Raw genomic sequence first — 12,527 nt, forward strand, 5'->3', positions numbered from 1 at the left:
ACACACACACACACACACACACACACACACACACACACACACACACACTTGCAACTTTAAATATATATTTAAAACTGCAATAAGGCAGTTTTTTACATTTTACATTTTTGGAGACCAGAAGTAAGAGTGGTATTCCTTTTGGAAGACCTTTGGAGACAATCTTGTTTAAACCCAAAATGTTATAAGTAATTTGCAATCAGCTTAATTTTCCTTAAGTTACTTTCCCCTGATTTGCATCCTGTTTAATGAATGAGACAGGATTCAAAAACATATTTTAGAACTGGTATTTCTGGATGTAATATCTGTTTTACTATCACCCTATAATGCAGTTGTCTCATAGTCTTCTACCCAGAAGCCTCCAAGGAGCCTCCTTCTCCAATATTCCAGAATCAGACATCTAAATCATGTATAGATCCAATCTTCTGCTTGATTGATTTCAATCTTAGTGACTTGTAAATCAAATACCTAACTTGAAACTCTCTCCTGATTTTCAGATCTATAACACAACTAAGTAGTGAATTAGTTTTCTTCAAGTTACAAGAAATAAAGATTAACTTTCCTCCCCAAATCTTTTATCTTGAATTTTCTTTCACTGTTAGTGAAACTACCATGTACTTTAATACATATATTCACAGATGCTTCAGTCTGAAGCCTTTGTTGATACATTTTACCTACATGTGCCACATACTGTTTTTTTTCTAAAAGATGAGCTAAAAGATGGTCTTCCTATTAATTTTCTTGTGTCTAGGTTCTCCCAACTCCAATCTGCCTTGCCTAATTTTCAGAATTATCTTTTTAACAACACAAATGTAATCAACTCACAGTTCTGCTTAAATACGTTCCTGGGCCCTTGAACAGAATAATGTGGATGTCCTATTTAGACCCAAGCACTCCACAGTCAATTATTTTCAGCATTTTTACCAATTGTGAGTGTGTTAACCATTGTTCCGGGCCAAAAGAAACTTCTCTGACTTGAACTGGCAACAGCAATCGTCTATACACATAAATATAAATGTTTAGGAAGCTGTTGGATCCAGGGAACATTACTGAAGAGGGCCAGAAAGACTTTAAGAAGTGAAAGCTGAGAAGTGCTCTGAAATTCTCTCTTGAGTATGTGGTATGACTACTACCAACCCAGTACATGTTCCCATCTATACAAAACTTGTACAACAAAAAGACATGAAGCCAGAGGCAGGCAGACCTCTGTGAGTTTATGACCAGACGATAATACATAGTGAGACTTTAACTTTTTGTCTTTTCATTCACTTTACCATAACAAATGCAAACTTATTTTACACAAACAAATCTAATCTCGTTCTGTTACATCATTACAAATGTATATTCTTACCACACAAACACATACATACATATATTTTAAATTACTATACATTGGTAATATATTCCCCTTACTTCCCCTATTTCTCTAGATAAGATGAATTTTGTTCATTAAACAAAACAAATTCATTTGGAATTAGGAAAAAATTCTAGATTTTATCATAATTTTTAGTTATCTTTTCAGAAGTAGATGGAGCTACAAACTAAGTACAAAATAAGAAGGTAATGAAGAATCCAAGAAACATCTTAGAGATCTCCAAAGAAGAGTGTGTGTGTGTGTGTGTGTGTGTGTGTGTAGAACTCCTAATTGCACATTCAATTGAATGCTATATTCAACATTGAATATAATGCTATATTCAATTACATAGTTAACTTCACAATAAGCTAGTTCTTATTGTCATAGTTAGTGTTCTATTTCTTTGAATAGACACTATAAACAAGGCAACTCTTATAAACGAAAGCATTTAATTAGGGTCTTGATTACACTTTTAACCATGACACTGGAGCAGTAGCTGAGAACCTTTCATCCTGATCATCAAGCAACAGGAGCTGGAAGGTTAGGTGGGCAGAGGACTGGGCCTGGCATGGGCATTTGAAACCTCAAAGCTCACCCCCAGTGACACATCTTCTCCAAAAGTGACATGCCTCCTAATCCTCAACAAGCAGTTCCACCAATTGGAGACCAAGCATTTGAATATATGATTCTATGGGGTGTTATGCCTCCCTATCCTCATCAGTTTCTTTAAAAAAATGCTGAGGTGCCTATTTAAAGTAGACCTGGCTACCAGGTTCTTCTTGTAATCCCTAAGTTCTTACCTGTTACAGGACCCTCCTGGATAGCATACCCCACCCACTACAATGAGCTATCCAGCCCAGGGGACTGAGCTCTGCTCTTACCTATATAATCCAAAGATTTTGTTTACCTACTCTCTTTGTCTCCTGGCTGTCACACCCAGTCTTCCTCTCTCTTGTTCTTTCAGTTTCCCACATGACCCACGTCAGTGTCACGTACATGCTGAACTCTTCCAGATGTCCCTGCCTCCAGCCGTGCTCTTCCACATAGCTATATTAAACCTCCTCCTTCCCCATACCCAGGAGTAATCACATCTTTTCCTTTTCTCTTTATTTCTTTTTCATTTATTTGGTACCAAAAACTGAGAATGACATAAATGTGTTCCCTTCCCAAGGAACTCAGGTGTTCTGGACCAAGCTCCTGATCTGATTCTCCTAAGGTGTATACAGATCATTTGTTTCTGCTGCCTTCTACTACACAGAGATTGGATTCCAAATTCTAGAGTCTGACTCTTCTGCTGCTTCCTTCTGCCTGTTTTCTAAGGGCTGTTCTCCTCTCTCTGAGCTCTGACCTGCTGTATTCTCCTGTACCACCTGTCTTTATAGGTACTACCTGCAGCCTACTACATCTTCCTTTTCTCCTGATCTCTCCACTATCCTTCTATACTGTACTACAAAGGTTACAATGGTGTTCCCAGAAGCTCCTCTCACCACCAATGCCCCCTCCCAACACACACACACACACTGGCTTCCAATCACACAATGGCAAGGACCGGGGATGCCTTTCCTCTGTGATTTGCAACATTTTTATCTCATTTGGTGATGCCCCAAGGAAAATTCTTGCCACTTTATCCACCTCAACTACTTGCATCTCTCTAGGCTCTGGTCTTCTACACCCATATGGGTCTCTCTGGTAAAGACACTTACTGACTCTTTATTCTCTTGTTCCCTCCTAGGAACTATAGCCTGCCTGCCAACAGTAACAATAAGCTATCTATGTCTCAGCTCCAGCCTGCAGTTGTGCTGCCTACTTGCATGGTCGGCTCTCTGTTGAATTTATAGGAACATCATATTTCACCCCCTCCCTGCCTTCACAAGTTCAGTGTTCTGTTTACACTTTCCTCTCTTTTTTATCTCCAGGGACTCAGATTATATCACTACAGTTTGGTCTCGGTACAGATCAATGGCAAAAATCAGAGCACTTCATTTCCAAATTCATGCAGATTGTAACTTCTGACACCAAAGTAAATTATCACAAATTCTCTTATTGCTAAGGTTTTACTTTCCCCTCTTACAAATCTTTTATTTCCATGATATCTTTGCACTCTGTTCTTCAACAAAAGAATCTCTTTAAGACTATGGTATAAACTCTTATCTCAGGATTTATAAGTTGTTCATAGGGTATGGTTTAAAAATGTATAAAATCTATAACAATTTAGCTTAAAACTTAGAACAAAAAGCTTATAGTTAAAACCTTAGAGTTAAAAAGCATAGGTAATTTTAATGTGCTGCAGCATCCTCTCTCTCTCTCTCTCTCTCTCTATATATATATATATATATATATATATATATATATATGTAGCTTAGATTCAACTCATGATTTTTTAAAAGATGTTTTTAAATAGCAAACATATGGCTCTCCTGCATATTGACAGATAACCTCATCAGGATGTAAGTAACCACATGGCTGGCAGCCATCTGTACTAAGGTTAACAGTATACATGCCATGTGACTTCACCATCTTAAGATGACCACAAGGTAAAAAGCAACAATTATAAGACTTCTTATTCCTAATGAGCCCTTAGTTTATCATTGTATTTTTCTTTAAATTGAGGAAATAATAGGTTTCTAAAATATTTTGAATTGATAGGAATTTTTGTATGGTGATAAAATTTAAAACTTACCAAGCTTCTAAAAAATGTAAATAAGTAACAGCATATGTTTGATAAATGAGTTATATTTGATAATCAATGTTTTTACTTTCCTAATGTCTACTCTGGTTCAAAGTAATAGCACTTTAGCTTCTTTGTCTTTGCTTGCTTTCCTAAGCTACTAACATATAAAATGTTTATTTAGTGACAAGCTTTATTTAGCCTTCTACATTCATTGTCAAGGTTAAGCCTAAAATCTAGTATTAAATTAAAACAGGTATACTCAATATCTTCAGAGATCTGCCCAATATGGCATTTAAAATGTTTAAACTTCCCATAATAGGCATGTCTCTTCCTCAAGAGCACCCTTAATATCACCAAAGAAGATAATTGGAGCAAGAAGACTCCACCTAGATTGTAATAACGCTATCCAATGGGAGATATATATATATATATATATATATATATATATATATATATATATATATATATATCCCCATGGTTTGCCTCCTGCCAGGGCTTTGCTCAAACTGTGAACACTACACTCTTGTGTTGATTGCCCTACTTTTCCTACTAAAACTAAGATCACTTTTCCCAAGTTCCTTAACAGGAAATTCTCAGACCTGTTTCTGAAAACCAAAGTCCTATGCTGCTTTGTATAACAGTTAAAGATTAAATGCTATCTTGTATCAGACTATCACCCTCAAGGAAACTTTGGAGATGACAGGAGACTAAGGTAACCTATCTAGGAAGTGTGTCTCACATTTTAATTGATACATAGACCATTTAGATTATACTTCTAGCAATAATTTATCCTTCTCAGATCTCTGATCATATTGACTGACTGTCACTTTAAAACCAGTAAGCATATCAAATCCTCTCCCAAAGGCTGCAGCTGCCTTCTCAATTCTCTTCCTAAGTAAAAGTCAGGCTTCAGGCCTTACTTCCCTAGAGCTTTTAGGCTCCAGTATAGAAAAACAGTCTACCCTGCTACCAGAATCTAAAAAGAGATAAAGTCACAAAACAGGTTTCAAAGTAACTTTTTGAAAATATTTCAGATTTCTTTCACTCACTATGCTATTGTTAAATGAATACTGCAAACGTTCAGAGTTTTAACATTAATCAATGGAATTCTGATGTTATTAATTTAACCTTGTAAAATACTGCTAATATTATTATAATCACAAGCTCAAAACTTTAAATTTTCTTTGGTTGTCTTCTAAGTATAGACCTAAAAATGCTTCTCATTGTAGTAAACAAAATATCTCTGTCCAATCTATATACACCCAGTCATCTGGATAAAGAAAAGTATGTTTGTTCTTTTAACAGAGGATTATTTTGGAGACTGTCAAGCTTTTACTGTGACTCAAAGGCATGAGTCTTCTGCCTTTTTCTACAATGTGGACTTCAGTACAAGTTGCCAACAGTGGTAATGCTAATGTATCTGAAAATATTACCTCTTTTTATAAACTTTAAAAGTAGAATTATTGCAAGTTTCAGGGAATTAACATGAATCTACCTCTCACAGATCAAAGGGACTTCATATAAGAACTTCTGTCAAGCCAACAGACTAAGGTTTCCTGCCTAGTTTCCTCTTTCCCCCTGATCTTGGAATTCCCCTCCCCCAACTGCCAGGACATTGGCCCTTGAACTTTCAAATGTACACCCAAAATAAACATTTTCCCTTAATTTCACTAACTTTATTTTCTCTCCTTAGTCTATCTATTCTAGCAGACCTCGAGTCAATTCCCCAGCTCCAGGTATTCCTTCAAATTCTGTATTCCCAAACAGCTTTGCCCCAGGTGATCCAGTCTCACAAACTGTTCCAAAGCAGAATGAACTTTTCTAGCCCCAGGATGTCCTATAACATCAAGTTAAACAACCTCCTCTTCCCAGAACAGCATTCCAGCTCGACTGCCCACCCCTATACCTCATTTCCCCACCCTGGCAACAAGACACTCCAATGTCAATAGGATATAATCATGTAGAAGATTACACATCAGCCCCTTATCTATTTATTATCAAGAGTGTGGCTGAGATGTTAAGTTTCAAACCGGACAAATGAGTGAGGTATCTATTTAACATATCAAAGCAGACCTGGCCACCAGGGTCTTCCTGCAGCCCTAAGTCCCTACCTGTTTCAGGGTCCTCATGGGTGGCATACCCCATCCCTACTCTGACGTTTCCACCCCAGGGGACTGGAGTGTTCTTCCCTATATAATCCAACCATTTTAGTTATTAGCTCTTGGTACCATTGGTCCTTCTGGCTTCTGCACCTAGTTCCCTGCTGTATCTGGTTCCCCTGCTCTACCCTGTTTCTTCCCCTCCTCAATTCTTCCCACATGGCCCAGCTCAATCTGGTCATGTACATGCACTCTGGACTTTCCCAGATATCTCAGCTTTTGACTATGCTCTCCTACATAACTATAATAAAGCTTCTCTTTTACCATACCTAGGAGTAGTCATGTTCTTTTATACATTTTTATTTATTTTTCATTCAGTGATGACATTTATTGTGTGTGTATTTGGACTAATGATAATATGCAGATTTATATAGAGTCTTTAATCACCCAGTATAGATTAGATATGTTTCTATTGCTTTGTTAAAATATCATGACCAAGACAACTTATAGAAGAAAGTGTTTTTGAGCTTGTAGCTCCAAAAGGTTAGAGTCCCTAATGGTAGATACAGCATAGCAATAAGCTTAGGTCTCAACACTCAAATACCAGCACAAAACATCTAAGAGGAATTAGAAGTGACAGGAGAATTTTGGCTCTAAAAGTGTGTCCCCCGTGATATACTTATTTATTTTTTCCTATGCATATGACTGTTTGGTATGCATATACAATCTGTGCACAATGATCTTGTAGAGTCCAGAAGATGGCATTGGTTTGCTGGATTTGGAGTTACAGTCTAAGCTGCCACACAGGTACTGGGGAACCTGGGTCACTCTGGAAAAAAATCCAGTGCTCTTAACCACTGATCCAATTCTCCAGCTCCTGATGTTTTTAAAAACAGATTAAAAAAAATACAATTCAATGTACACTGAAAAATTTTTCCCTCAAATAATAGTACAACTGATTATCAAAATGCAAATAAATTAAATAAAAATTAGAAGAAAACTAAATTTGTTATATCATAAAATTTAATCTCAGATGAGACATAGAAATTGTAAAAGTAAAACTAAATATTTCATTTTGGCAGAAAACATAATATTTTTGTTAAATGAGGGTAGGGAATGGGCCTCTTAAAACAAATTAGTAATCATAACAGACTTTTAAATTTTATATTTCTATATGAGTACTCTATGCATTCACCCCTCTTTCTCTTGTTCCACTAATTCTTTTTTTTTTTATTTTTATTTTTTTTTGTAGAGATTCTATTTGTTTATTTTTTTTATTTTTTTTTTATTATCTTGAGTATTTCTTATATACATTTCAAGTGTTATTCCCTTTCCCGGTTTCCAGACAGACATCACCCTCCCCCCTCCCCTTCCTTGTGGGTGTTCCCCTCCCAAACCTCCCCCCATTGCCACCCTCCCCGCATAGTCTAGTTCACTGGGGGTTCAGTCTTAGCAGGACCCAGGGCTTCCCCTTCCACTGGTGCTCTTACTAGGATATTCATTGCTACCTATGGGGACAGAGTCCAGGGTCAGTCCATGTATAGTCTTTAGGTAGTGGCTTAGTCCCTGGAAGCTCTGGTTGCTTGGCATTGTTGTACTTTTGGGGTCTCGAGCCCCTTCAAGCTCTTCCAGTTCTTTCTCTGATTCCTTCAACGGGGGTCCTATTCTCAGTTCAGTGGTTTGCTGCTGGCAATCGCCTCTGTATTTGCTGTATTCTGGCTGTGTCTCTCAGGAGCGATCTACATCCGGCTCCTGTCGGTCTGCACTTCTTTGCTTCATCCATCTTGTCTGATTGGGTGGCTGTATATGTATGGGCCACCTGTGGGGCAGGCTCTGAATGGGTGTTCCTTCAGTCTCTGTTTTAATCTTTGCCTCTCCCTTCCCTGCCAAGGGTATTCTTTTTCCTCATTTAAAGAAGGAGTGAAGCATTCACGTTTTGATCATCCGTCTTGAGTTTCCTTTGTTCTAGGGATCTAGGGTAATTCAAGCATTTGGGCTAATAGCCACTTATCAATGAGTGCATACCATGTATGTCTTTCTGTGAGTGGGTTAGCTCACTCAGGATGATATTTTCCAGTTCCAACCATTTGCCTACGAATTTCATAAACTCGTTGTTTTTGATAGCTGAGTAATATTCCATTGTGTAAATGTACCACATTTTCTGTATCCATTCCTCTGTTGAAGGGCATCTGGGTTCTTTCCAGTTTCTGGCTATTATAAATAAGGCTGCGATGAACATAGTGGAGCACGTGTCTCTTTTATATGTTGAGGCATCTTTTGGGTATATGCCCAAGAGAGGTATGGCTGGATCCTCAGGCAGTTCAATGTCCAATTTTCTGAGGAACCTCCAGACTGATTTCCAGAATGGTTTTACCAGTCTGCAATCCCACCAACAATGGAGGAGTGTTCCTCTTTCTCCACATCCTCGCCAGCATCTGCTGTCACCTGAGTTTTTGATCTTAGCCATTCTCACTGGTGTGAGGTGAAATCTCAGGGTTGTTTTGATTTGCATTTCCCTTATGACTAAAGATGTTGAACATTTCTTTAGGTGTTTCTCAGCCATTCGGCATTCCTCAGCTGTGAATTCTTTGTTCAGCTCTGAACCCCCATTTTTTAATAGGGTTATTTGTTTCCCTGCGGTCTAACTTCTTGAGTTCTTTGTATATTTGTTCCACTAATTCTTACAATGTCCCTCACACTTTTTCCTTAATTCATGGCTTATCATTTAACTGCCAGTGTTCCTGTGTGTGTGTGTGTGTGTGTGTGTGTGTGTGTTTGTGTGTGTGTGTGTGTGTGTGTGTCTGTGTGTGTACCATTATACATATAATCTGCTGAGATCATTTAGTGTGGCGCATATGTAGATAGGGATGACCTCTTGGGATTAGTTAACCTATCAAGGGACTCATCCCTTGAAAAGATTAATTCTTCTTCTAGAAACCATTGACTTCTGAAGTTCTTCTTGGAGTGAAGTTCTAGGATAATTCTGCCTTGCACCTTGTCATGTCAGGGCATATCCTCATGCTTTAGTTTTTGTTCAGGTAACTATTGAAAAAGATAAAACATTTGTCCATCAATGATTTCAGTAAGAAAAGTAACAATTTCCATGCTGGTGAACCATTTGGAAAACCACCTATCTGGCAACATACTGGTATTAATACATGTGCAGAATTTTGCAATTCAACAATGAAAGAAAAACACCATATGAACAATTTTAAATTAACAAATATACTAATAAGTTGAACTGTAGACATGAAAGGAAATGACTGAGAACATTAAAATGTCCCCAACATTATTAATCATTAGAAAAATGCAAAAATAAGGTGAAAGCAATGATCCCTTTATCTCATCATTCTGAAGGTTCAGGAGCATCTTCTCTGATGGCCCCTTTGGCCATATCACAATATGGCACACAGCATCATAATGAAAGCCCATGTGTAAATAAACTGTCACATGATAAGAAGCAAATCTAGAAGCATTCTGGGGCCAAGATCATGCTGTATATCAATCCACTATAAAACTAGTCTGGGTCTCAGGAGAATTGTATTACTCCATCCGGAGGTCATACCTAATGGCTGCTTCCACCACCTCTTATACTACCACAATGGTACAAATTCTCAAGTACTTAAATCTTTGGGGGATAGCTCACATGCAAAACTTAAAAAAACAAAAGAAAAGAGAAATGGGTAACTGGACAGATATGATAAGGAAGTAACCTTACTTGGTCAATCTGGATTATAGTGCACAATGCAATTCTTCACAATATTCTGTATGTATGAAAGTTTTAAAATAAAATACATAAACACACACACACAAGCACACACACACACACACACACACACACATATATATATATAAATGCACAAACACACATTTTCTATCTATATTTATTGAATTAGAATTATATAAAAAGTTTCATTTGGCTTCAGAATACAGAGATTTATTACATAGCTGTGACTGTAATTTATATAGAGATTGAATCTCTTAAATCTTCATATTGTCCTAGAATTCAATATACATAATTCTTAAAATACCTTAAATGAATCACAAACTACAGCATATATTTAGAGAATTCAAGCTGTCATTCCATATGTCTCTGTAAAAATGTATATGAGAGAATATCACTGTTTTGCTCTCATGATTAACAATAGGATCATTGTTTTTCATTTCTAAAATTTTGGTAGCACACAATTTATACTATGACAAAAAGTCCAAATCTACACTCAATCATTCTGGTTTAATTAAGGTAGAGGAATGTCTATAAAACATATTTTATTTTCACTGAGTGATTTATTTCACTAATATGTAATGTATATTTTAAATAACCATTCATTACATTGTAGTAATGTGAACGAATTTTCTGTTCATCAAATAAGGTAGTTCATATATATATATATGTAATCTTTATTTTTTAAAATTAACAAATCAAGTGTTGGCAAAATACATGCAAGAAAATTATAAAAACTTTAACTTGTATAGGCATTAAAAAGAGGAAGATTGTTTTCCTATTTTGGAGCATTTTTGTTCCCCTTTTTTCAGTTATGTATTTTATGTTTTTTCTATTTTATTTTATTTTTTATTGGATATTTTTATTTACATTTCAAATGTTATTCCCTTTCCCAGTTTCATGGACATAAGCCCCCTATCCTATCCCCGTCCCCTTCTTCTATAAGGGTGTTCCCCTCCCCATCTAACCCTCTTCCTGCCCCCCCAACATTCTCCTATACTAGGGGTACAACCTTGACAGGAACAAGGGCTTCTCCTTCCATTGGTACCCAACAAGGCCATCCTCTGCTACATATGCAGTTGGAACCATGGGTCAGTCCATGTGTAGTCTTTGGGTAGTGAGTTAGTCCCTGAGAGCTCTGGTTTGTTGGCATTGTTGTTTTTATGGGGTTGCAAGCCCCGTCAGCTCTTTCAATCCTTTCTCTAATTCCTCCAATAGGCATCCTGTTCTCCAGTCAGTGGTATAGTGCTAGCATTTGCCTCTGTATTTGACATGCTCTGGCTGTGTCTCTGAGGAGAGATTTATATCCAGTTCCTGTCAGCATGTACTTCTTAGCTTCATCAATCTTATCTAGTTTTTGTATATATCTCCACATGTGGGGCAGGCACTGAATGGCTGCTGTTCCTTCCTTCAGTCTCTGCTCCAAACTTTGCCTCCATATACCTCCCTATGAATATTTTTGTTACCTCTTTTAAGAAGGAGTGAAGCATCTTCACTTTGATCATGCTTCTTCTTGAGATTCATGTGGTTTGTATATTGTATTTTGGGTAATTCGAGCTTTTGGACTAATATCCCTTATCAGTGAGAGCATACCATGTGTGTTTTTCTGTGATTGGGTTACCTCACTCAGAATGATATTTTCTTGTTCAATCCAATTGCCTATGAATTTCATGAAGGCATTGTTTCTGATAATTGTGTAGTACTCCATTGTGTAGATGTACCACATTTTCTGTATCCATTCCTCTGGTGAAGGGCATCTCAATTCTTTCCAGCTCCTGGCTATTATAAATAAGGCTGATATGAAGATAGTGGAGCATGTGTCTTTGTTGTATGTTTGACCATCTTTTGGATATACACCCAGGAGAGGTATAGCTGGGTCCTCAGGTAGAACAATGTCCCATTTTCTGAGGAACCTCTAGTCTGATTTCCAGAGTGGTTGTACCAGTTTGCAATCCCACCAAAAATGGAGGAGTGTTCCTTTTTCTCTGCATCCTCGCCAGCATCTGTTGTCACCTATTTGATCTTAGCCATTCTGACTGGTGAGAGGTGGAATTTCAGGGTTGTTTTGATTTGCATTTCTTAGCCATTCGATATTCCTCAGCTGAGAATTCTTTGTTTAGTTCTCTACCCCATTTTTAATAGAGTTATTTGGTTCTCTGGAGTCAAACTTCTTGAGTTCTTTGTATATTTTAGATATTAGCCCTTTATCAGATGTAGGATTGGTAAAGATCTTTTCCCACTCTGTTGATTGCCATTTTGTCCTAAGGACAGTGTTCTCTGTCTTACAGAATCTTTGCAGTTTTATGAGGTCCTAGTTGTCAATTCTTGCTCTTAGATAAATAATAAGCCACTGGTATTTTGTTCAGGAAATGTTCACCAGTGCCCATGTTATTGAAGCTCTTCCCCACTTTTTCTTCTATTAGTTTGATTACATCTGGTTGTATGTGAAGGTCCTTGATCCACTTGTACTTAAGCTTTGTACAGGGCAATAAAAATGGATCAATTTTCATTCTTCTACATGCTGACCTACAGTTGAACCAGTACCATTTGTTGAAAATGCTATCTTTGTTCAATTGGATGGTTTTAGTTCCTTTGTCAAAGATCAAGTGACCATAGGTGTGTGGGTTCATTTCTGGGTCATCAATTCTATTCCACTGATCTGCCTGCCTGTCTGTGCACCAA

The sequence above is a fragment of the Rattus norvegicus genome, chromosome X (genome assembly GCF_036323735.1).
Source record: "Rattus norvegicus strain BN/NHsdMcwi chromosome X, GRCr8, whole genome shotgun sequence".
Lineage (NCBI taxonomy): Eukaryota > Metazoa > Chordata > Mammalia > Rodentia > Muridae > Rattus > Rattus norvegicus.